Below are 22,364 nucleotides of genomic sequence, written 5' to 3' on the forward strand. Positions count from 1 at the left end.
GCTGCAGTGAATTTAGGTGTCCCGAATTGGTCCCAGGTCATGTGATTTGTGTCCTGAAAACATATTATCTCCCTCCCAGTCTCCATCTGTCTAAATTATGCTTGCCCTTCTCCAAACAGTTCTGTCCAGTGGGTCCCCACTGGGAACGTTCTTTGTGTTCTCTGCTGCCTGCAGGAGAAACACAGAGCCTCACATCCACCCCTGGCACTAACGTCCTCACAAGCTGCCTCCATCTCCTGCTGAGTCCCAGGCTCCTTGGCCCTGGGCTTCCCTCATCTCTCTTCCTCCTTCAGGAGTGTCCTTCCTTCTGGCAGACCTGCCTGGATTCTGTGAGGTCCAGTCAGGCAGCCCTATCTTGCTCAAGAGCCTGACACTCCCGTCTAAGCCACATCACCCGCAGAAACATTACCCACTCTAGGCAAAAAGGACATTTTGTTTTTGCGGTATCGGGGATGGAGCCTCAAGTCTGGTGAGGCTAGGCAAGAATTCTACTATGGAGCCATGCCCAGCCTTTCACTGGGGGATTCTAGGCAAGTTGTCTGCTGAGCAGAGGGCTTCAGTGCCAAGATGGTCCCACAACCTCCTTCATCCAATGTCCTACATGGACCAGGGGGTGACAACGAACGGAGCCACTGAGTGAAGGAGGGCACCAAGCAAAGCTTCAGGGACTGAATGGAGGTAGGAATGACCCCATCAGCTCCCCGCTACTCCAGGGAAGAAGATGGAGGAAGGAAGAATTCCCAGTTCAGTGGGGAGCAGGGTGGCACACATCTGTAACCTAGCACTTGGGGGCAGAGGGAGGGGGATCAGGAGTTTAGGGTCAGCCTTGGCTGTGTATCGAATTCAAGGCCAGCCTAGAATACATGAGACATTAACTTCAAAGCAACAGACCAAAGCCAAAGCCAGGAAAATAAAAAAACAGCCAAATAAAACCACATGGGTCTGGTAAATGGCTCAGGGGGTAAAGGCTCTCGTGGTCAACCCTGCTAACCTGGGTGGGATCCTCAAAATCTCCTCCTGTGAGTGTCTGCCCTCTGAGCTCCACAAGGCACGTGTGCCTGAGCACAGTATGTGAAAATAAAAATCTAGAAGAGTCCAAATTAACAGACGAAAAAATAAAAACAAAGCAAAAACAGACAATAGGACAATAGATTGGGTTGGCTCAATCAGCAAAGTGTTCACCAACCAGGCAAGCTGGAGGATCTGAGTTCTAGCCCCCAGAACCCTTGTTGTCTGTCTATCTATCTATCTATCTATCTATCTATCTATCTATCTATCTATCTATCTATCTATCTATCTATCTATGTATCTATCTATCTATTGTTGTTGTTGTTTTCTAAGAAAGTGTGCTTATCGTCACTGTGCTAGGAGGCGGAGATGAGCAGATCCCTGGGCTTCCTAACCAGTCAGCTTCTCCTACTTGGTGAGCTTCAGGCCAGTGAGAGACCCTGTCTATAAATAAGTAAATAGGCAGATAAATAAATAAGACACCGACTGTCAATTCCTCCGCCAGTCATGTGTGCATGCGTAGCTACACACACACACACACACACACACACACACACACACACACACTCACTCATACACACATACACACACACATACACACACACACACACACACACACACACACACACACACACACACACACCCCACATACTCGCAAGCAGCAAAGAGGTGTTCTTCGGAGGATACTGAGTGGGTGACTAGGAGGGGGATAAGACTGGCCATCAGCAGGACCAGTTGAGTGCCTCAGCATCCATCTCTTCCAGAATACTTCTGGGACCTGTCTAGGGTGACTGCTCTAGCAGCCCTGAAGGCCACTCTGCTAACCAGGGGTCTTTGTCAGGTGCTAAGGGTTGGATTATCAACTGGGGATAAACTGAAGGCTCTACCCTTGGCTTTCTCCCCACCGCTGGTATTCCTGTTTCTCTCGGAGATTCTAGTCTGAGCACATGCATACCCATCCCTGTCAAGTCTCCTGGGGGCCAGAACCTGCCCCTCTTCAGTTGTGCGGTCACTTCCTGCCCTAGTGGACACTAGCTTCTCCTTCTCTGAACAGTAAGTAGCTCCTTCCCAGCCTTAGCGTCGGTATATTGGTATATTTCTCCTTTCCTCCCTCCCTCCTCCTCCTCTTCCTCCTCCTCCTCCTCTCTCTTTCATCTCTTTCTTTCCCTCTCCCTCCCTTCCTCTCTCTTTCTCATCTCATCGCTCTCTCTCACCTCTCTCTCTCTCTCTCTCTCTCTCTCTCTCTCTCTCTCTCTCTCTTCCATCTTCTTCCCCCAGAGTTTTGAGAAAGTCCTCCTGTGTACCCAATCTGGTCTGATACTCCACATCCTCCGGCCTCTACTGCTGGGATGGCAGGTGTGTCCCACTGGTCCCCGGCTCACCAAAGACTTTCCACCCCGCCATGCCATTACCCTCGCTATTCTGAGTATCATTCCTCAGGCACCTTCTTTATCAGGGGCCCCTTCCGTAGCTCACACCGCTGTGTCTAGAGCGTCTGTCTCGCCGAACCTCAGAGGCCCGTATCTGTCAGTCCCCACAACCGCTCTGGGGAATCTTCAAGGTCAAGGTGGGGGTGAGAGTGATCTCTGTGTCCTTGGGGCTCACGGGCACCCAGGAACAAAGAGACTGTGTCGAGCCAGCCACTCAGACAGCGACTGCTGTCTCGGATAAGCACTGCGTCTTATCCCTGCAGAATTGCTGTCAGATCCCTCATCACGACTTCTTGTGCACCAGGAGGCAGACACGCTCTCCACAGGAGACGGTCCTGAGGATGGAGGGATGCTCCGGTGAAAGCAGAGCCTAGGAGACGACTGTCATCTGACTCTAGCTTTGAGCTCTTTCCCCTGGATCCATGTTCTCCCCGGGGATGTGAGGCCTATTCCCCACCAGCGGTTTTGGACACTTCCTTTTGTAGTGCCTGGCATAGGGCGCTGACAAACCGGAGGTACCTCACCTTCTGGCTCTTCTGTCCCAGGCCCCAAAGTCATTCATTTCAAGGAGAAAACAAACAAACACAGCCGCCCAGACCCTGAGGCTGGACCTGCCGGAGACAGGAGGGTCACCACATGTGAGGCTTTCTGCTCTCCTTGGCTTGCTGGAAAGCAGCCTTACCCACATCCACTCTTTTTATGAACTCACAGATGCTCAGGCTCCAGCACAAGGTGAATAGTATGCTTTTGAACAACCCCTAAGGATGCTCAGGCTGGAGTTCAAAAAAAAAATGGACGCAGATTTCTCCCAGCAGCGTCTCATGCAGCTGTGAGCCTGTGAGGAGGTAGCACGGCCTTGGGTAGTGGGAACGTCGTTCTCTCTCTCTCTCTCTCTCTCTCTCTCTCTCTCTCTCTCTCTCTCTCTGTGTGTGTGTGTGTGTGTGTGGTGTGTGTGTTACAAATGAATGGAACCCAGGACTTTGTGCATGCTAGCAGATGCTCTATCATTGAGCCATACCTCTGCCCCTCACTGAGGGATTCTAGGCAGGGGCTCTACCACTGAGCCACACCTCAGCACCTCACTGGGGGATTCTAAGCATGTACTTTACCATTATCCAACTTAGTAAAAATTTTAAAAATGGCCAAGTGGTGGTAGTGCAAACCTTTTTTGTTTTGTTTTGTTTTTGTTTTTCGAGATCGGGTTTTCCTAGCTGTCCGGGAACTAGCTCTTGTAGATCAGACTGATTTCAAACTCAGAGATCTGCCTGCCTCTGCCTCCTAAGTACTGATATTAAAGGCATGCACCACCACCGTCTGGGGTAGCCCATGTCTTTAATCCCAGGATTTAGGACAGAGTCAGGCAGATCTCTGAATCTGAGGCTATGCTTGTCTACAGAGCAAGTTCCAGGACAGTCAGGACTATACAAAGAAACCTCGTCTCACAAAGAAGAAGAGGAAGAGGAGGAGAGGAAAGGAAGAGGAAGAAGAAAAAGAGAAGAAGAAGGAGGAGGAGGAGAAAAAGAAGAAGAAGAGGAAGAGGAAGAGGAAGAGGAAGAGGAAGAGGAAGAAGAAGAAGAAGAAGAAGAAGAAGAAGAAGAAGAAGAAGAAGAAGAAGAAGAAGAAGAAGAAGAAGAGGCATGTTAGGCAGTACTCCTCGGAATTGCGATTGCCAGTGTGCACCTCGGCCTGCTTGAAAACGGACCGTTTGTAAAAGCAAAGGATTCAACACATGCTAGGTGTGGTGGTATATACCTGTAATCCTAGCACTTGGGACTTGGAAGGTCGGAGGATTGCCACAAGTTTAAGTTCAGCCTAGGCTAGCCCGTGACCCTGCTAAAGAAAGAATTCAACCCAATTTGTGTTTGCTTGCCTATATCTGTCCTGGATAATTCTGGGAATGGTGGCAGAAAGGGAACCCCTCCCCCCAAAATGGCAAAGCTGTCTGTGCTCCAGGATCAGGGAGCTTGGCCCGACCTTCTCATAGCTTTCAGAGGCCCCAGCAAGATACCAAGAGACCCAGGCTCTGCCTGCTAGCTTTGGCTGGCACAGCAGCCTCTGCAGTGGGCAGGAGGCCAGGGCGAGGGCGGCAGAGGCTGAAACTAGGCTGCCTGCTGAGGAAGCATTGCCGCAGGCTGGCAGCTTTTAATATGGTGGGACCCCTAGGGGGTTGGTGGGCTGCTCTGGAGCCAAGGTCTGCATAGCCATTGAAGGGCCTTTCTGCAAGGCCAGGGGTCAGCTCAGATCTTGATCACCTGCCCAGATCCCCCAAGAGCCCCATTTTGGATGACACAGGGCTAAAAGGACCAGGGTGCAGGTGGAACTGTCGTCCTCCTGTGCCCATGACCCAGAAGAGAGTGAAGGAGCCAGAAAGCATGGTGTAGCACATGATGAACAAGGCTGGTCCAGACTGCAGTTGCAAGAGCTGGTTAAGAATTTCTTCCTATCAAAGGCCTCTAGACCTCTCACCCTGTCTCTAACCTCCCCACTTCCCTACCTCCCTGTGTGTGTGTGTGTGTATTTACATTTGTGCATTTGTGTGTGTATGTGCATGTGCATTTATTTGTGTGTGTGCATTCACGTGTGTGCATTTGTGTGTGTGCATGCGTGTGTGACAGTCAGAGGACAGCTTGTGGGACTTGTTTTTCTCATTCTACCTTGTGAGTCCTTGGGATCAAACTAGGTGATAAAGTTTGGCAGCACAAGCCTTGACCCACTAAACTATCAACCAGTCCTCTTCACCTTGTGCTTGCAAGTTCACCTGGGGCTTGCAAGTCGGTCTAGGCTGGGCAAAGAATTCCAGAGATCTCTGCCTCCCTGGTGGTGGGATTACAAGTGGGCACCATCGGCTTGGCATACACACACACACACCCCCACACACACACTACTGTGGGTTTTGGGGATTGAACACGGGTTGTCATGCTTGCACGGCAAGCTCTCCTACCACTGAGTCAACTCCTGAGCCCTGACCTCCTCTTCCTCTCCATGTTACAGCCAAACAAGGCCACCTCCTAGAGCCCCTTCTCCTTACCAAGCCTTCTGCCCCTCCGCAGGTCCCTATCACTGATCTCCTCTTCCTTCACGAATCCTCCCTCTCTCAGCTTCCTGGCCCTTCTCTGGGTCAAAGTGTCAGAACCAAGCAGGTCTCTCTTTCCTCCTGGCCTTCTTGCATTAGGCACCCTAACAAGACACTCCTGTCAGGCCCAGCCCTCCCTGGTAGAAATCAGCAAAATGCCTTGTTCTCCCTGACTCCACAAACCATTCTCATTGCTTCTGCCCCATGTTGGGAGTGCTGGGAGCCTCCTAGCTCTGAGGAACACCTATCCTGGTAGATAGGTGGAGGGCATTTTTGGTGTCCTATTGGTCACTCCAAATTCAAACTAGAGAGGAGTCTGAAATTGGCTCAGCGTGGTATCTGGGACCCTCAGAGCAGCCAAGAGGCTTCTCTAGGCTACACGGCCCCCTTTGGAAGTTGATTCTGTTGGTGAAAAGTTGCTTGGCTGCAGCAACTGATAGATCAAACCTTGAAACACTGGAGATAAGTTCTGCTGATGGAACCACGGACTTCCTGACATGTGTGTGCATCAATACATGTATTTATATGCATGTAAAGGCCACAGGTTGATGTCACATGTCTTTCTCAAGTGCTCTCCATCTTTTTTTTTTTTTTGAACAGGACCTCAGTGACCTGGGGATTGCTGATTAGCTAAATTGGCTGGTCAGTGAGTTCCAGGGATACACTTGTTTCCATCTTCCTAATGGTTGGATTGTGAATATATACCATAGCACCCAGCTTTTTATGTGGGTGCTGGGGATCTGAACTCAGGTCCTCATGTTTGAATAACAAACACTACTGATTGAGCCCTTTCCTCAAACCCCAGATTGTGTGTGTGTACACGTGTCTGTGTGTGTTAGAAGGGATTAAATCCGGGTTCACTTACTAAGCAAATCATCTACCATTGAGTTGTATCCTTTGACTTTGACACAAGGTATTGCTAAGTTGTTCCAGATGGTCTTGAATTCATTGTGTTGCCCAGACTCGCCTTAACCTCAAAAAAAAAAATCCTCCTACCTCAGCCTTCCAAACAATTGGGATCATAGACCTTCACTACCAGGCTTGGACTGATAATACAGATTTATAGAGTAGAGAGATCTTAAAAATCCTGATTCTGGGGTGCTGGAGAGATGGCTCAGTGGCTAAGAGCACTGGCTGCTGTTCCAGAGAAACAGGTTCAATTCCCAGCACACACACAGCAGTTCACAACTGTCTGTAACTCTAATTCCAGGGGATCTGACATCCTTCCACATACATACATGTGGGCAAAACACCAATGACCATAAAAAACAAATAGATAATCTAAAATAATCCTGACGCTGATGGGAACTTTGGGTGGTCATCTCGTGAGACTCTATCATTTTCTACACAGGGACACTGGGAGCCAGAGTTTCTAAGGGACTTGTTGAAGGTCATAAAGAAGTCAGGACTGGAGCTGGGCTCAGAAACGCCCTGAGATTCCCATCCCCAGCCCTGCAGCTTTCTTACCCCTGACTTGTGCTAGCCCACAGTACTCTAAGAGATGGTTACCCAGGGGAGCATGGAGAACCAAGGACAGCATTGTGTTCTGGAAGTCACTCTGGGTCCCAGAGACAGAGGCCTTAGATGGCACTAAGACCTTGATAAAAACTATATCATACTTCTGGATCTTGTTTGGATCCTCTGCAAAGGGAAGACAGTAGACCAGATGAGTGTGTGTGAAAGCTCATAGTCACGTGATCGTTCAAAGCGTAGGTTAAGGAAGAGACACAGGTCGGGAAATTTAGTTCAGTACAAAATACTTGCTTGGCATGTGTAAGGCCTATCCACCCCTAGAACTGCAAGAAAACATTAAAAAAGCAAACTCATAATCTCCTTTCTCATCAGCGCCCTAACCTACTTCTAAGATGGGAAAGCCATGGTGCTGGCCTCGAGTGAATTATTTGTGGGCAGAAGAGGAGATGTGGGTAGAGAGGGAGGCTGACTCCAGCAGGACTGCCAGCTGCTCTGACTCTAGGCTGTGTGAGGAGGGGAGAGTTAACCGCTCAGAAGGGAATGGGCAGCCACTGGCTTGCTGAGGTCAGCAAGAGCTTGTTCAATGGAGGTGGTGGTAGGGTGAAGGTATACTAGTGACCAGATAGGACTCCTCCTCCTTAGGGTGGCACCATGATGGAGGGCAGGTTGCAGTAGGGGTACACCGATGCCAGTTTAAAGGATACTCTACCACCAAACGTCCCAGTGACCTTGGGGCAGCCATCACCCTACCTCACTGTGTACGCCTTAAGCTCCACACCTGTAAGATGGAGTCGCGAGTCAAGAGACTGACACTGATCTGGACCTTGAGAGCCAGAAGTTGGGACAGGTCCTCAGCAATACTTCTGCCCCAGGGAAGATAGCTTAAGTGGCTTTGTGACCTTGAAAAAGTCAGTCAGACCTCGACTCTCAGCTTCGAAAAAGGACCAACGAGATCTTTCTTGGGAAGCATTGGTGAGTGAGCTGGGTCCGCTGTAGCCTATGCCAAGCATAGACTCTGGTGGATACCCTCAATTAATATGGTTCCCAAAGGAGATGTCTTTGGGGAATCAAAAGATATACTTTAGACACCTCGGTGTATCTCTGTAAAGAATGTTTACTTGTAATCAGTTTGCTGACGCTCATCTAGCATCTTTGGCATCATTCAGCGTCTTAGGCATCTTACAGTTTACTTTTTTGTTGTTGTTTTTCGAGACAGGGTTTCTTTGTAAAGCCCTTGGCTGTCCTGGAACTCACTCCATAGACCAGGCGGCCTCTTACTCAGAGCCCCGCCTGCCTCTGCCTCCTGTGTTCTGGGATTAAAGGTGTGCACCAGCACCTCCTGGCTAGTTTACATTTATTTATTTGTGGAGGGAAAGACAGGAGTGACAGTGCCCATGTAGTGGTCAGAGGACAACTTGTGGGATTTAGTTCTCTCCTTCCATAATGTGGGACCCAGGGATCAAATCTAGATTGTCAGGCTTGACGGCAAGTGTTCTTATTTACCCTCTGAGCCATCTCAACTGACCTTACCATTTAACCAGCTTCCCATTCATTATATAGATTATCCCAGTAGTTTAACCACAAAAGGTTCTGCCCACTCCCTCAGTAAGTGCTCCGAGAGTCACCCTCAACGACAAAAGAGATTAGCACTCCACCTGTTTACACATTAGGAGGCACACGCAGAAAGGCTAGGGGGTTTACCTGAAGTCACATAACCTACATTTAATCCCGTGCCTTTTTGAATTCAGAGTCCCTGACTCTCAAGCCACCCACCGCTCACCTCTGAAAACCCAATCCACCCTCTTTAGTCATCCTTCCAGAATGCCTCCTCCACCCGACCCAGGAGAGTGGGATCAGATATAAAGTCAAGGAACCCCAGAACTAGGATTCTGTGGGAGCGATTTCCTAGTCAACATAGTTCTATTTCTGGTTTTGGGAGAGGAGGAGGTCTGGTATCAGTCCAGGTCATGACCTTAAGATGATCCTCTGGGTAGAAGAACTCTTGCTGCCTCTCAAAGTAACTGCCTTTTTGCTTTTGATACAAGAGAAAAGACTAGTGCAGGTGTGACCATGCTCAGAGCAGTTGAGTGGAGAGGTGTCAGTGGGAATGAGAAGTTATGGCTGGGATAGAACACAGACACTGGAGTGCCACACCTGACCTGCGCGGCCTTTCTCCAGATCTTCCTGGTCTGCTCTTATGGGAACAGGCTGTCAGAAACAAGAACTGCAGGAGGCATCACTGTCCAGGCACAAGCCCTTGGAAGAAAGTGAGAGACGCTGGCAGGCCAGAGGCTGCGTCGTTCCTCACAGTCCTCTACCAGAAACCTGCCATAGGCTAGACCTACCCAGGGCCTTAACAGTTCTTGCAGAATGTCCTTCTAAACTCACTGTGGCTATTTTCACATCTGCATCCTCCATCCGCTCCCCAGTGTGAGAATAAATGCCAGTCTGTGAGAGACCCAGTTCTCACTGCCAGCTCCTGCCTCCCCCGGGCATTTGGGTAGCTGGGAAAAAGGCCAGACTGTCCCTTATACAGGCACTCCCCTGCTGGACAGAGGCTCCAGATTTGGGTGGGGGTGGCCTGCTCTCCCCACCTCTGCAAGTGATGGGTGTCTATAGTGTCCCTGCATCTGGGTCTCCTTTCCCTGGGGAGCAGGTGAGTCTCCTAAGTTGGGGGGAAGGGCAACTGAATGAGGGCCTTCTTAGCATGCTCATGGACTGGATCATGGTCAGTTTATGCCCAGGAGAGTCTTCCCCTTGACCCTTGAATTCACACTTTCTCCATCACTCTAGGTGAAAAGAACAGCATTCTCTATCTCTAATTCTACCTTACCTGATCCCTCGGACAGATAACTCCAGCAATCACCCCTCAACACTGATCTTCTCTACACATCTGGGTCCCCCAGCAGGGGAGGCCTGCGCTCCAACCCAGCCCAGCCCCTCTGGGAAACACCCCCGCCCCATCGGAGGCTCTTACCTCTCCGCTGACCTCTACAGTCTTCTGGGTGCTGGAGCCGGGTTTCCAGGTCCCGTTTGTCTCGGGTCTTTTGCTTGGCAAGGCAGCTCTGTGGCCTCCCCACGGTCCCGCGCCCCCGTCTTCCCTCGGGCGCTGCTGCCGATTGCTGAAATGCTGGACAGCGCACCACCATCGAGGCGGCCTCCTGGTCGGCTTGGTGGCTAGATCGTCCCGGATTTCGCGGTTCACAGCGCCCTCTCCAGGCCTGGAGTACCTGATGCTGCGGATGCGGGACCCAGCAGGAGGCGGGGCAAGTCTATTCCGAGCGCTGCCTGAAAGCAAAAGCAGTTATTCATTTGAAACTGGACACGGTCCTCAGCATCTAGAATCCTTACCAGCACTTTTCCTGAAAGCCAGGTGCAGCTAGACAGCTAGGGGACACTTTCAAAGATGTCCTTTGTCATTATGTCCTGGCGGCTGGACCTGGCAGGCTGTGTAGGGGTGTAAAAATAAAACCCCACTGGGGAGAGAATATTTTTTATCCTGTCCACCCCCTCTCCTCTCTCTCTTTCTTCTGTTTTAGTAGTGTCTCATGTACTCCTGCCTGGAGTACTCACATTCACTATGTAACTGAGGATGACCTTGAATTTCTGATCCTTTTCCTCCAGAGTCCTGGGATTATAGACACTCACCAAGCACCATACCTGATACAGTGCTGGGGATAAAATTCAGGGCTTCGTGGATGATAGGCAAGCATTCTACCAACCAAGCTCCATCCTCAGCTGAGGTTCTGGGAGATAGAATATTGCTGTGTGTCCCAGGCTGGCCTCAAACTCACAGCAATCGTCATGCCTGTGCCTCGGACTCCCGAGGGCTGGGATTACAGGTGTGGGCCCCCAGGCCTGGCAAAAGGAGCTTGAGAACGGGATGACTGGGCCTTTGGTTCTTCTAGGCTGGAAGTTATGGGATCCTGAGTTCAAGACACTACTTAGTGGCTTTGTGTGTGGCCTTCAGCGGCCTGTCTGCTCCGGCAACTGTCCTGTTTTGTCTGCTCACTGGGCATGCTGAGCAGGAGAAAGCCAGCGACAGCCAGGGAGGGATCCCAGAGATTGCTCCCTAGTGTAATCCCGGAGTGTTGACAGTTCCTGCGTCAGCCCCACTAGGGGTTCCCCACAGTTATCTCTGACAGCAGCAGTAGACATGCCGGAACCATCTAGAAGGGGCAGGACTCGAGGAAGGAAAGTCAGAATGTGGAATTTAAGAAGGTTTTTGGAGGTTTGGAGAGATGAATCAGCAGTAAAGAGCATGTACTGCTCCCGCAGTGGACACAGGTTCTGTCCCAGTGACCACATGGTGGATCCCAACTGTCTGGAGGTTCAGTTTCAGAGTGGACCCGGGTTCTGTTCCCGTAACGACCCGGGTTCTGTTCCCGTAACCACACAGCAGATCCCAACTGTCTGGAGGTCCAGTTTCAGAGGATCAATTGCCTTCTTATTTGTGTCTTTCTTTCTTTTTCTTTTCTTCCTTTCTTTTTTTTAAAATTTTTAAAAATGAGGTCTCACTGTGTAGCCCTGGTACTCACTGACTGGCCTGGTACTTGCTGTGTAGACTGGACTCAAACGTACAGCGACCTACCTGAATCTGCCTCTGAGTGCTGGGATCAAAGCTGTACACTTTTAATACCAAACCTGACTCCCATCACCACCCTCTTCTAACCTCCGTAGGCACCAGGCACACAGGTGTACACGTGACACACATACATGCATGTGGGCATCATACGAGAGAGAGAGAGAGAGAGAGAGAGAGAGAGAGAGAGAGAGAGAGAGAGCTCTCTTGTGAGCTGTGTGTCTGGCATGCAAGCCTGTAAGTATATTTGGCCATCTGTGGCTGCCTGTCTTACTGGAGCCTGTCTGTGTGAGCTCCCCTTCCCACCCCTCCTCCTTCCCACAGGTTTCTTTGCCTGTGTTTTTGGTGTGTGTGTGTGTGTGTGTGTAAGGTCCTTACAGAACAAAGGTCGGGAGTGGGTAAAAGGGCAGGCTCCAGCTGCTACTGCCAGCTCTGCCACCCCAGAGTCCCAAGGGTGAATCCTCAGCCAGTCTTCCACCTTCCTGCTGAATTAATATTTCATCAGCTGGAGCTCTGGGCTGGCCAAGCACCAGTCAGACTGCTCCCTTCTTCCAGGGAGAGTCTGCCCTTCTGTCTGTCTGGGCTTTCCTAGGCAGAGCAAGGGGGCAGCAGGTAAATCGATGGCTAGGAGAGGACCCTCCGAGGGCCTGCAGCCTCTCACTTGAGAAGCCACAGCTGAGGGTGTGGAGCGAACTGGAGGAAGGCCGGGGAGGTGCAGGGATGCAGTAACCTCCCGTCTCAGCGCAAAGATCAGCCCTTAAACGAAGTTGGCTTAATGAAAGCTTGCCGCTGAATCTTGGCCCTGACCAGCCCTGGTTTCTAGTCTTTTTTTGGAACTTGAGACTGGGAACCTTGCCCTGGCTGAGCATCCATTCCCCCTTCCTTTCTTTGTCTATCTCTGCAGCTCCTGCTGCCTTGACTTTGGGGGGCAGGGCGCTGCTTCAGGGGAATAGCAAAATTGGACATGCACTCAATCTTCCTAGTTCCCTCAGAGCCCTTAGCCTACCAAGAATGGGGGAAGTCCCCTGAAACCCTGGTGACCTCATAGTCTCAGACACTCCCCTTCCTTGGCAGGTTCTTTGTGTGGTGGTTTGGATCTGAAATGCCCCTCTCCTACAGCCTCTAGCTTAGAAAGCCTATTCCCCAGCTGATGGTAGTGTTCTAGACAGCTGTGGATCTTAGGGGCTTGGAGAGAAAGCTCAGCAGGCAAAGACCCTTCAATCCTAAAGACTCACATAGAAGAAAACTGACCCCGAATAGTTGTGCTCTGGCCAGGCTGTGGTGGCACATGCCTTTAATTCCAGCACTCAGGAGGCAGAGGTAGTGAATCTCTGTGAGTTCAAGGACAGCCTGGTCTACGAAAGTGAGTTCCAGGACAGCCAGAGTTGTTACACAGAGAGATGCTGTCTAGGGGAAAAAAAAAAAAAAAAAAAAAAAAAAAAAAAAAAAAAGGTGTTCTCTGACCTCAGGCCTCAGGCACACCATTCTCTCTCTCTCTCACACACACACATACACACACACACACACACACACACACACACTGTGTATATACTAATTATTTATATTTTTGTCTTAAAATCCTCAGTATATGTATGTCCCAAGAGGGAAGATCAAGCAGCAGGGAACAAAGGGTCCAGACTGAGCTAGGTGTGGTTATGGTATGTGCTTGTCACCTCGGTACTCAGGAGCCTGAGAGGCTGAGGTGGGATCATGAATTCAAGGCCATCTTGAGCTATAGAGTGAGTTCTGAGGAAGTCTGGGCTGTCACAAGATCCCGAGTAAGAGAAACTAAACTATAATTCAACCGTGGGGCCAATGAGATGCTCCATGAGTAAAATCACTGGCAACCAAGCCTGACAAACCGTATTTGTTCTCCAGGAGGACCGACATGGTGGAAAGAGAAAACTGACTTCTACAGGTTGTCTTTGGTTTCCACATGGGTGTGATGACATGTACCCCCCCCACCCACACACACAAATTAAAAGTAAAATAAGATAATGGGTCTGGGGAGATGGCTCAGTGGGTAAAGTCCTTGCTGCACAATCATGAGGACCTGAGTTCAGATCCCCAGTGCCCGTGTACATAGCGAAGTGTGGCAGGGCACACCTGTAGTATCAGTGCTTAGGAGGGGAGATAAGAGGCTCCTGAGGACTCCCTATCAGCCAGTCTAGCCAATCAACGAGCTCCGGGTTCAGCAAGGGACCCTGTCTCAAAAACTAAGGTGGAAAGAGATAAACCGATATCCATCTCTGGCTTCCACACACATGTTCTGGTACATGCACATACCCACCCCATCCCCAACACACACACAAAATAAAAGATAAAACAGAAAAGAGCAGGATAGGCGGGAGAGATGTCTCAGTTGTTAGAAGCATTTGCTTGTCTCCCAGAGGACCTGAGTTTGATTTCCAGCACACACACCAGGCCAGCCCACAACTGCCTGTTAACATCAGCTCTAGGGGATCTGGCACCCTCTTCCGGCCTTCTTGAACATTGCAATCACATGTACACATACAGAGAGAAACACATAACACATAACAGTAAAGCTTTTAAAAAGAGAGAGAAAATAGAACAAGCTGGAAATGAGAGGGTAATGCGGGGCAAAGAGGAGCGGCTGCAGGGTGGCCAACTGCCTCGTCCGCTGCTGTGGCCTGGGACCACTTCTTCCTCCTGGACAAGTCTTATAAACCATCACTTACACCCTGCACTCCCTCTACCCCACATCCCACATTCCGCACCTCCCATGTCCACATACAGGTGCCTTGCATGGGGATGCCCCCACCGGGGAATATACAATGACCTCTCCCTTAACGTCTGGAGTGCACACCTGGATCCATGATGTTCCCTTAGGGACAGGGCAGGCAGGGGAGGGGTGGTGGGGCTAGCAGCTGGGGCTGCCTGGGAGTATGTGACCCAGTTTCATCTCCAGCATATGTCTGCTGGCAGAACAGATTTCAGTCACCTGAGCTCACTGCACACTCCCGCATACACGTGACAGACTCACAAGCATCGAGCGCGTGTTCTCCCTACATGCCACATATGTGGATCTCACACACACACACCCCACCCTGGCCTCCCTCTGGGATACACTCTTCAGGCATCCCCATCCCCCTTTCCTGTATCAGGTCCATGAATATATTTAGACCCTGTCTCCGTGCCCCAAACTCAAGCCTCAGCCACACCTCACATCCTTGCAGCCCCCTACATACACAATATCCTGGTCCTACATGCAATAGCAGCCCCACACATGCACAGAGCCCATGCCCACAGCAGCCTGCTGATGCACCTTGCCACCAAGTGAGGCGACTCATAAAGACGGTCTCTATTTGTTGTTTTCTTGTATTACATCTATCTGTCTGTCTATCTATCTATCTATCTATCTATCTATCTATCTATCTATTATCTGTCTGTCTGTCTGTCTGTCTATCATGTGTGTATGTGTGGGGACTGTGGGGTGGAGTTCTCGCCATCTTGTGGGCCTCAGGAGCAAACTCAAGCCATGGGACTCAGTGGCAAGCACCTCCCCCCTCCTCCCCACCGAGCCCATTTGCCAGCCCAGCTCCTCCTATGAAGTTCCTACTGAACGTTGTATACTCTGTTCACCCTTGCAACAATACACCTACCTCCATGTCACCGGTGCAGAGTTGAGGCTCAGAGAAGGAAAGCAATATTATTAAAGCTCCACAGCCATAGAGAGTGTGGCCGCTCACACCTGCAAGACCCACACTTGGGAGACTGAGGCTGGGAGATGTCATGAATTGGAGACCAGCCTGGGCTGTATTATCTCTTTCTTTGTCTCTGTCTCTTTTTTGCCTCTCTCTCTCTCTCTCCGTCTCTGCCTCTCTGTTTCTGTCTGTCTCTTTCTCTGTGTGTGTGTGTGTGTGTGTACATATGAGTGCAGATGGCTGGAGCCGGAGTCACAGGCAGTTGTGAACTGTCCGATTGTGGGTGCCAGGAACCGAACTCCGGCCTCTGGGAGAACGCTCTGTGAGGCCAGGTCTCTCGCTGAACTTGGAGCTCACACACGTGGCTAGACTGGATGGCCCTGGGACCCTGGGAATCATTTTGTCTCCACTTCCCCCATACTAGGTTTAGGGAAGCGGCACCACGCTTTCTGTGTGTTCTGGGGCTCTGAACCCAGGCCACCATTCGTGCAGCGAGTGCTTTTCCGGCTGAGCCCTCTCCTAAGCACCCGCCCATTTCGTCTGTCGCAGGGTGAGTGACACTCCTCAGAGGCCTCCCTCAGCACTGTGGGACAGCGGAGAAAAAAGCCAGGCAAGGGCTTTGTAGAGCGCCACTTCGGGAGTTTATTCAAACGGGCAGCAGTCGTGGTGTGGTGACACGGTGATCTTCCTGCCTCCACTTCTCCGGTGCAGGAATTATGTCTGCCCGCTACGCCTGATCTTATGCTCTGCTGTGGGGGTAACCCCAGCTTCACGAATGCTAGGCCGGCACTCTCAACTGGGCCCACCTATTTTCTTTGTAAGCTAACGATCTCGGGTGTTTTGTTACAGTACTAGAGATCTGCCCCAACACCTTTGTACACAGCACACACATATTCACAGGCACTACGTCCATACTTCACACCATGCGCACACACACGTCACACCCACGTCATACACACACAGACACACATATATCACACATGTAGACACACAGGTATCACCTGGCACACTCAGAGACTCTCCCCAAGCCTGTGGAAAGAGCATTGCCAATCCCCCCTGCCTGGCCCCAGCCAGGCAGCCTCCCTCTGGCTGGAGCTGGAGCAGAGTTAACCTAATTACCATCCTGGGTCTGCCTGGTGCACAGCTCAACCCCAGCCTGGCTGGGAGCATATTAAAACCAGCAGGAGCTGGGGAGGGAGAAAGCCAGAGGAGAGAGCTATTTTTAGGTCACAGGTGGGTTTGTTGCAGGGCTGGTGGTTGAAATGGGAGGGGGCTAAACTGTGTGATGGGGGCTAAGGTCAGGGCACAGGCTAATCTGAAGGAGATCTGTTGGAACTAAATGGGAACCAGGCCAGAGATGGGCTCTCCCCAGGGAAGTGGGGAGGGACCAAGAGTTGGTCTGGTTCTGAGACAGAGCTGTGCCTGCAGCGGCTGGGGACCAAGGCAAACCACCCACAATAGTCTCTAGGGCAGGGAAGAGTGGAAATGGCTGCCAGATGGGTGGAAGACCTGAGCGGAATTGATAGCCCACCGCCTAGTATCGACAGACCCAGGCAGATACATACAGATACCTATATACACACAACACACATGTGCACACAAGATAAACACACATGTAAACATACACACAAAGAGGGGATAGGGATGCAATATCAGGTCCCCAAGAGCTGCTAGACAGGAGTGCAATCTCCTGGGGCACCACTCTGGTAGTGACTGGTTCCCTGATCCAGGCCCTGGTCTGGGGCTAGCCCCTTTAGGTCCATAAGAAGGGCCACTAAGACCCCAGGTCTCAGCAAGACTCTTCACACACACACACACACACACACACACACACACACACACACACACATCCCACCACCACCACCACAACACAAGACATGAGAACTTGGTTGAACCAGCGACCTCAGAAATCTGAAGGTTTTGAGTTTAAAGCCACTCTGTTTGAGGCCTGCCTGGTCTACAGAGCGACCCACTCAGTTCAAGGGGTGACCTGGTAGTGGAGGAATCAAGTGGGAAATTCCCAAGATACCTAGCACATGACCTTGAACTTCCCAAAGCTACAGCACCTTGTGGAAGGAGGAAAGCTTCACAAGCAGATTGCCCTGGGGTCAAAGCTCACCTCCTCTTACCGCTGTTGAACCCGGACTCTGTCTCTCACCTGGAGAGTGGAGCTGCTCATCGTTCTTACCTTAGGCAGTTGTGATGAGGGGTAAACGGAGCCCGTCTGGGTATGGAGAGATGACTCAGCCATTAAGAGCCATTGCTATTTTTCCAAAGGTCAGAGTTTAGTTCCCAGAACCCATATGGGGAAGCTCACAGCCGCCTGTAACTCCAGCCCCAAGGGATTTGACGCCCTTTTCTGGCCTCTGTGGGCATGGCACATACACAGATACAAACACACAAATTTAAAAAAAACCTTTGTTAAAAAAGAAAGTTGGGCTGGGCAGTGGTGGAGCATCATGCATTTAATCCCAGAATTTGGGAGGCAGAGGCAGGTGGATCTCTGTGAGTTTGAGGCCAGCCTGGTCTATGTAGGGAGTTCCAGGACAGCTAGCACTACACAGTGAGACCCTGTCTTAAAACCTTTCTCTCTCAAAAGAGAAAGCTGAGGGTGGCTCAGTAATTAAGTGCTTGCCCAGCACGTGTGAGGTCCTGGGTTCAATCCTCGCACTGAAACAAGCGAAAACACAAATAAATAATGATACAATGATTCCACAGCCACCGTGTCTAAAACCAAGGACTTAGCAAGGCTGGGTCGTTCTGGGAACTTCTAACCTTATTTTTGTTTTGCTTTATTCCTGTGTAAAGGTATGTGGTATGCATGTATGTACGTGTGTTCGCATGTGTGTGTGTAGGTGTGTGTGCATGTGTGTGCCTGAGGCTGGTGCTGGGAGTCTTCCTCAATCATGTTCCACCTTATTCAGTGAGTCAAGGTCTCTCTACTGAACTCTGACATGGCTCATCTAGCTGAGCTGCTTGCTCCGCTGATACTGCCCCGTGAGTGTTGGAACTAGAGGAAGGCCACCATGCCTGCCTGACATTGACCTGGGTACTGGGACTGGAATTCAGGTCCTCATATCTGAAAAGGCCTTTATTCAGTCCTCTCCCCAGCTAGCTTACCACCTTCTCCAGCCAAGGGTGGCCTGCATTCCTCTGCTGGTGGCCCCGCTCTCCATCTCCAACGATTGCAGTGTAAGATTTTCACATTTCCCCAGGACCCATATCACTTCTTCCCATGAGGACATCCTCACCTGGCTCCCCGTAAAGACCCTTGTGATTCCACTAGGGCCAGGTTCAGTTCCCAGAACCCACCCCCCAGGTGGCTCACAACCTCTTGAATGCTAGTTCCTGCAACTCTCCTGAACTCCGAGGGCCCCAGGCACACACATGGTGCACACACATACAAGCAAGTGTGCACACATACACATAAAATAATAAAAATCAATAAACCATGTTTTAAGAAAAAGATAGTTTATTCTGAAGCCAAACATGAGCCAAATGGCCCTAGTAATAATTCCAGGTTCCAGTCATGGTCACAGACCAAGGGAATTTTTAGTGACAGGACAAAGAAAGTAATAAATCAAGACACTTCTCCTGGGCATTGATGGAAACATCTGGGAGGTGGGGCACAGGAAGGAAGCGAAGATGCACTGTGGGCATCAGATGCTATCTGAAGGCATTCTTTGCCTTTGAGTTGGTGGAAACTGAGGGTCTGTATATTCCAAAGTACCTTCCTAATGGTCAAAGGTGTTAGATTACATACAGATGTGTGTTGTTGAATAGTATTTCATCTGTGTAAAGATGTGTTACATTTGTTTATGCTGCATTTATTTAATGATGTGAGGATGTGTGCTTAAATGTGCAAAGATGTGTTACTGCTATTTCATCTTACCTGCCTAAGGCACCTGATTGGCCTAAGAAAGAGCCGAACAGCCAATAGCTAGGCAGAAGAGGGATAGGCGAGGCTGGCAGGGAGAGAGAATAAATAGGAGGAAAAATCTAGGCTTGGGAGAGAAGAACAAGAGAGAAGAGGATGAGTGAGAAAAAGAAGGACACACCTGGGACTAGAAGCCAGGTGGCCACCAGTCCGCCAGTCACAAGAAGCAGTGAAAGTAAGACATATAGAAAGAAGGAAAAGTAGGGCTGGAGAGATGGCTCAGTGGTTAAGAGCATTGCCTGCTCTTCCAGAGGTCCTGAGTTCAATTCCCAGCAACCACATGGTGGCTCACAACCATCTGTAATGAGGTCTGGTGCCCTCTTCTGGCCTTCAGGAATACACACAGACAGAATTATGTATACATAATAAATAAATATTAAAAAAAGAACTAAGATTTTTTTTAAAAAAAAAAAAAAAGAAGGAAAAGTAAAAAGTCCCGAGGCAAAAGGTAGATAAAGGGAAAAACAGGTTAATTTTAGTTAAAAGATCTAGCTAGAAACGAGCCTAAGCCAGGCCAAGCATTCATAACTAATAAGAGATCTCTGTATCATGATTTGAGAGCTGGGTGGTGTACCAAAAGAAAACGCCTGGTCCAGAGATGGTTGATAGAGGGGGTGCTAAAGTTAGTCCAAGATGAGTTGGCTCTGGGCTTGTTCCATTCCAAATTTTCTACATTGCTAAGGTTCTGATCAGTCCTGTCTTCTTTCCGGGGACTCTTTTTTTGTTTTGTTTTGTTTTTGTTTGTTTGTTTGTTTGTTTTTTGTTTTTTTGTTTTTTTGAGACAGGGTTTCTCTGTGGCTTTGGCACCTGTCCTGGAACTAGCTCTTGTAGACCAGGCTGGCCTCGAACTCACAAATATCCGCCTGCCTCTGCCTCCCGAGTGCTGGGATTAAAGGCATGCGCCACCACCGCCTGGCTCCGGGAACTCTTATTTACAATGCAGTTGTCCAGGGGAGACTTTGGCGAAGAGAAATTCTTTAATTATAAAATTTGACCATGGGCGTGCATCTATTACCTTTCTTGTTGCTTTGACAAAAAGAGCTCAAGGGAGGAAGGGATGGTTTTGACTCAGTGTGAGTTTATCTGGCTGGCAGGGAAGGCATGGCTGTGTGACCATGAGGTGGCTCGTCACATTGCACACATGATCAGGAAGTAGAGAGAGACGGATGCTGGTGCTCAGCTTACTTTCTCCTTTGAATCCTTCCCAGGACCCCAGACTGTGGGATGAAGCTGTCCACATTCAGGGCAGGTCTCCTCTCCTCTGTTAAACCTGTCTAGAAACACTGCCATGGACATATCCAGAGAACAGATTCCATCAGGTTGCAATGGAGATTAACTACCATGAGGGATGAGAAATGGGGGTGAATGAATTTTCCAAAAACCACTCCCAAGTCCTGGACTTGAACCCCTTCCAGGAACTGAAGTGTAGCTCATTGAGGTGAACAGCTCTGTGCGGGCCCTGGTGTGGGACATATAACTTTTTCTCTGGATCCCCAAACTTCAGCTTGTTTCTAGGAGATTTTAATAGCACTGCGGTGCTATTAAAGTATTTAACCAAAGGACTGGAGAGATTGCTCAGCTGCTGTGGGGCAATGGTCTTGTATTGTTCTAATAAAATGCTGATTGGCCAGCAGCCAGGCAGGAAGAATAGGCGGGGTGATAAGAACAGGAGAATTCTGGGAAGAGGAAAGACGCAGTCTGCAGCTGTCATCCAGACACAGAGGAAGCAAGATGAGAACGCCTCACTGATAAAAGGTACCAAGCCATGTGGCTAACACAGACAAGAATTATGGGCTAATGTAGGATGTAAGCATTAATAAGAAGCCTGGGCTAATAGGCCAACCAGTTTATGATTAATGTAGACCTCTGTGTGTTTCTTTGGGACTGAAAGGCTGAGGGACCGGGTGGGACAGAAACCTCTGTCAACACTCAGCAGTTAAGAGCATTGACTGCTCTTACAGAGGACCCAGGTTCGATTCCCAGTGCACACATGGCAGCTTAAGTAACCATCTGTTACTTCAGCCCTAGGGGATCCAGTGCCCTCTTCTGCCTCTGTGGGCACTGCACACTCATGGTGTACATACATACAACATGCATGCAAAGCACTCATATACACATAAAATCAAAATAAACAAAATCTTTTAAAGAATTTAATAAAGCTGGATGCAATGACACACCCCAGCACTCAGGAGACTAGGGCAGAAGGATCATGGTTTTTAGGGTAGCCTGAGCTACATAATGAGATCCTGCCTCAAAAAATAAAACCAAGGGAGGAAGACTGGAGAGGTGACTCAGGGTCTGAGAGCATTTATTAGTGCTCTTGCAGAGGACCTGAGTCCAGTTCCCAGTGCTCATATCAGAAAGCTCACAACCACCTGAAATGCTAGCTCCAGGGTATCTGGCACCTCCTTCTGGACTCCAGGGAGTTCTGTACACACATGCACACTCCACGCCCTGCAACATACATGTAATTAAAAATGAAATCAAATCTTTTTTTTTTTTTTCTAGATGGGTACCAGAAGAACTTAGGTACCAATCAATGGACTCAAGGACCCTCATGCTGCTGCCAGGAGTCACCCCTTTGCTAAAGGAGGCTTTAGGGGAGATCTGCAGGTAGTGCCCTCAGACAGAGCAGTCACAGATGACAAGCAGGTTATGGCGTGACTATCTCACCAATAGGTCAGCTGTCCTGGTGTAACTATCTTCAAGAGGGTCTCCACTTTTGCCATCTGGTGCAGCCTGCCCCATGGCAACCCCATTAGATGCCAGAATGAAGAGGATAAGAAAGAGAATGTGTTCTAGTCAATTGGCTTGGTTAGATGTTTGCCCCCAAACAATGGGTTCCCCTGGTCTAGAACACTGGCAGAGAGAAAGGAGACAGCAGCCTCTTTTTTTTTTGTTGCTGTTGTTAAGATTTAATTATTTTTATGTATGTGTGTATGCCTGCATAAGTTTATGTGCATCACAAGAGTGAAGGAGCCCCCAGAGGCCACAAGAGGGCGTCAGATCCCTTGAAACTGGAGCTCAATCAGTGGTAATCTGCCCTACATGGGTGCTGGAAACTGAACTCAGGTCCTCTGGAAGAGCAGTAAGTTGTTTTAACTGGTGAGTCATCGCTCCACTCAACAACAGCTGTCTACAGTGGGATATATCTCTCTCTTTGCAGAAGGTTGCAGGGTAGGCCCGAGTTCCATCC

The 22,364-nt window shown here is 49.8% G+C and overlaps 1 protein-coding gene across 1 annotated transcript in view; it reads right to left on the minus strand.

Moving 5' to 3' along the window:
* Srrm3 (serine/arginine repetitive matrix 3) overlaps positions 1-10,120 on the minus strand; it is a 71,575-nt gene extending 61,455 nt beyond the window's left edge. Inside the window, exon 1 of the mRNA XM_087903540.1 lies at positions 9,962-10,120. The gene's annotated coding sequence lies outside the window, so the exon portion shown is untranslated. The remainder of the gene's footprint in view (positions 1-9,961) is intronic.
* Between the last annotated feature and the right edge of the window lie 12,244 nt (positions 10,121-22,364).

This window comes from Myodes glareolus, chromosome 2 (genome assembly GCF_982192425.1).
Source record: "Myodes glareolus chromosome 2, mMyoGla1.1, whole genome shotgun sequence".
Lineage (NCBI taxonomy): Eukaryota > Metazoa > Chordata > Mammalia > Rodentia > Cricetidae > Myodes > Myodes glareolus.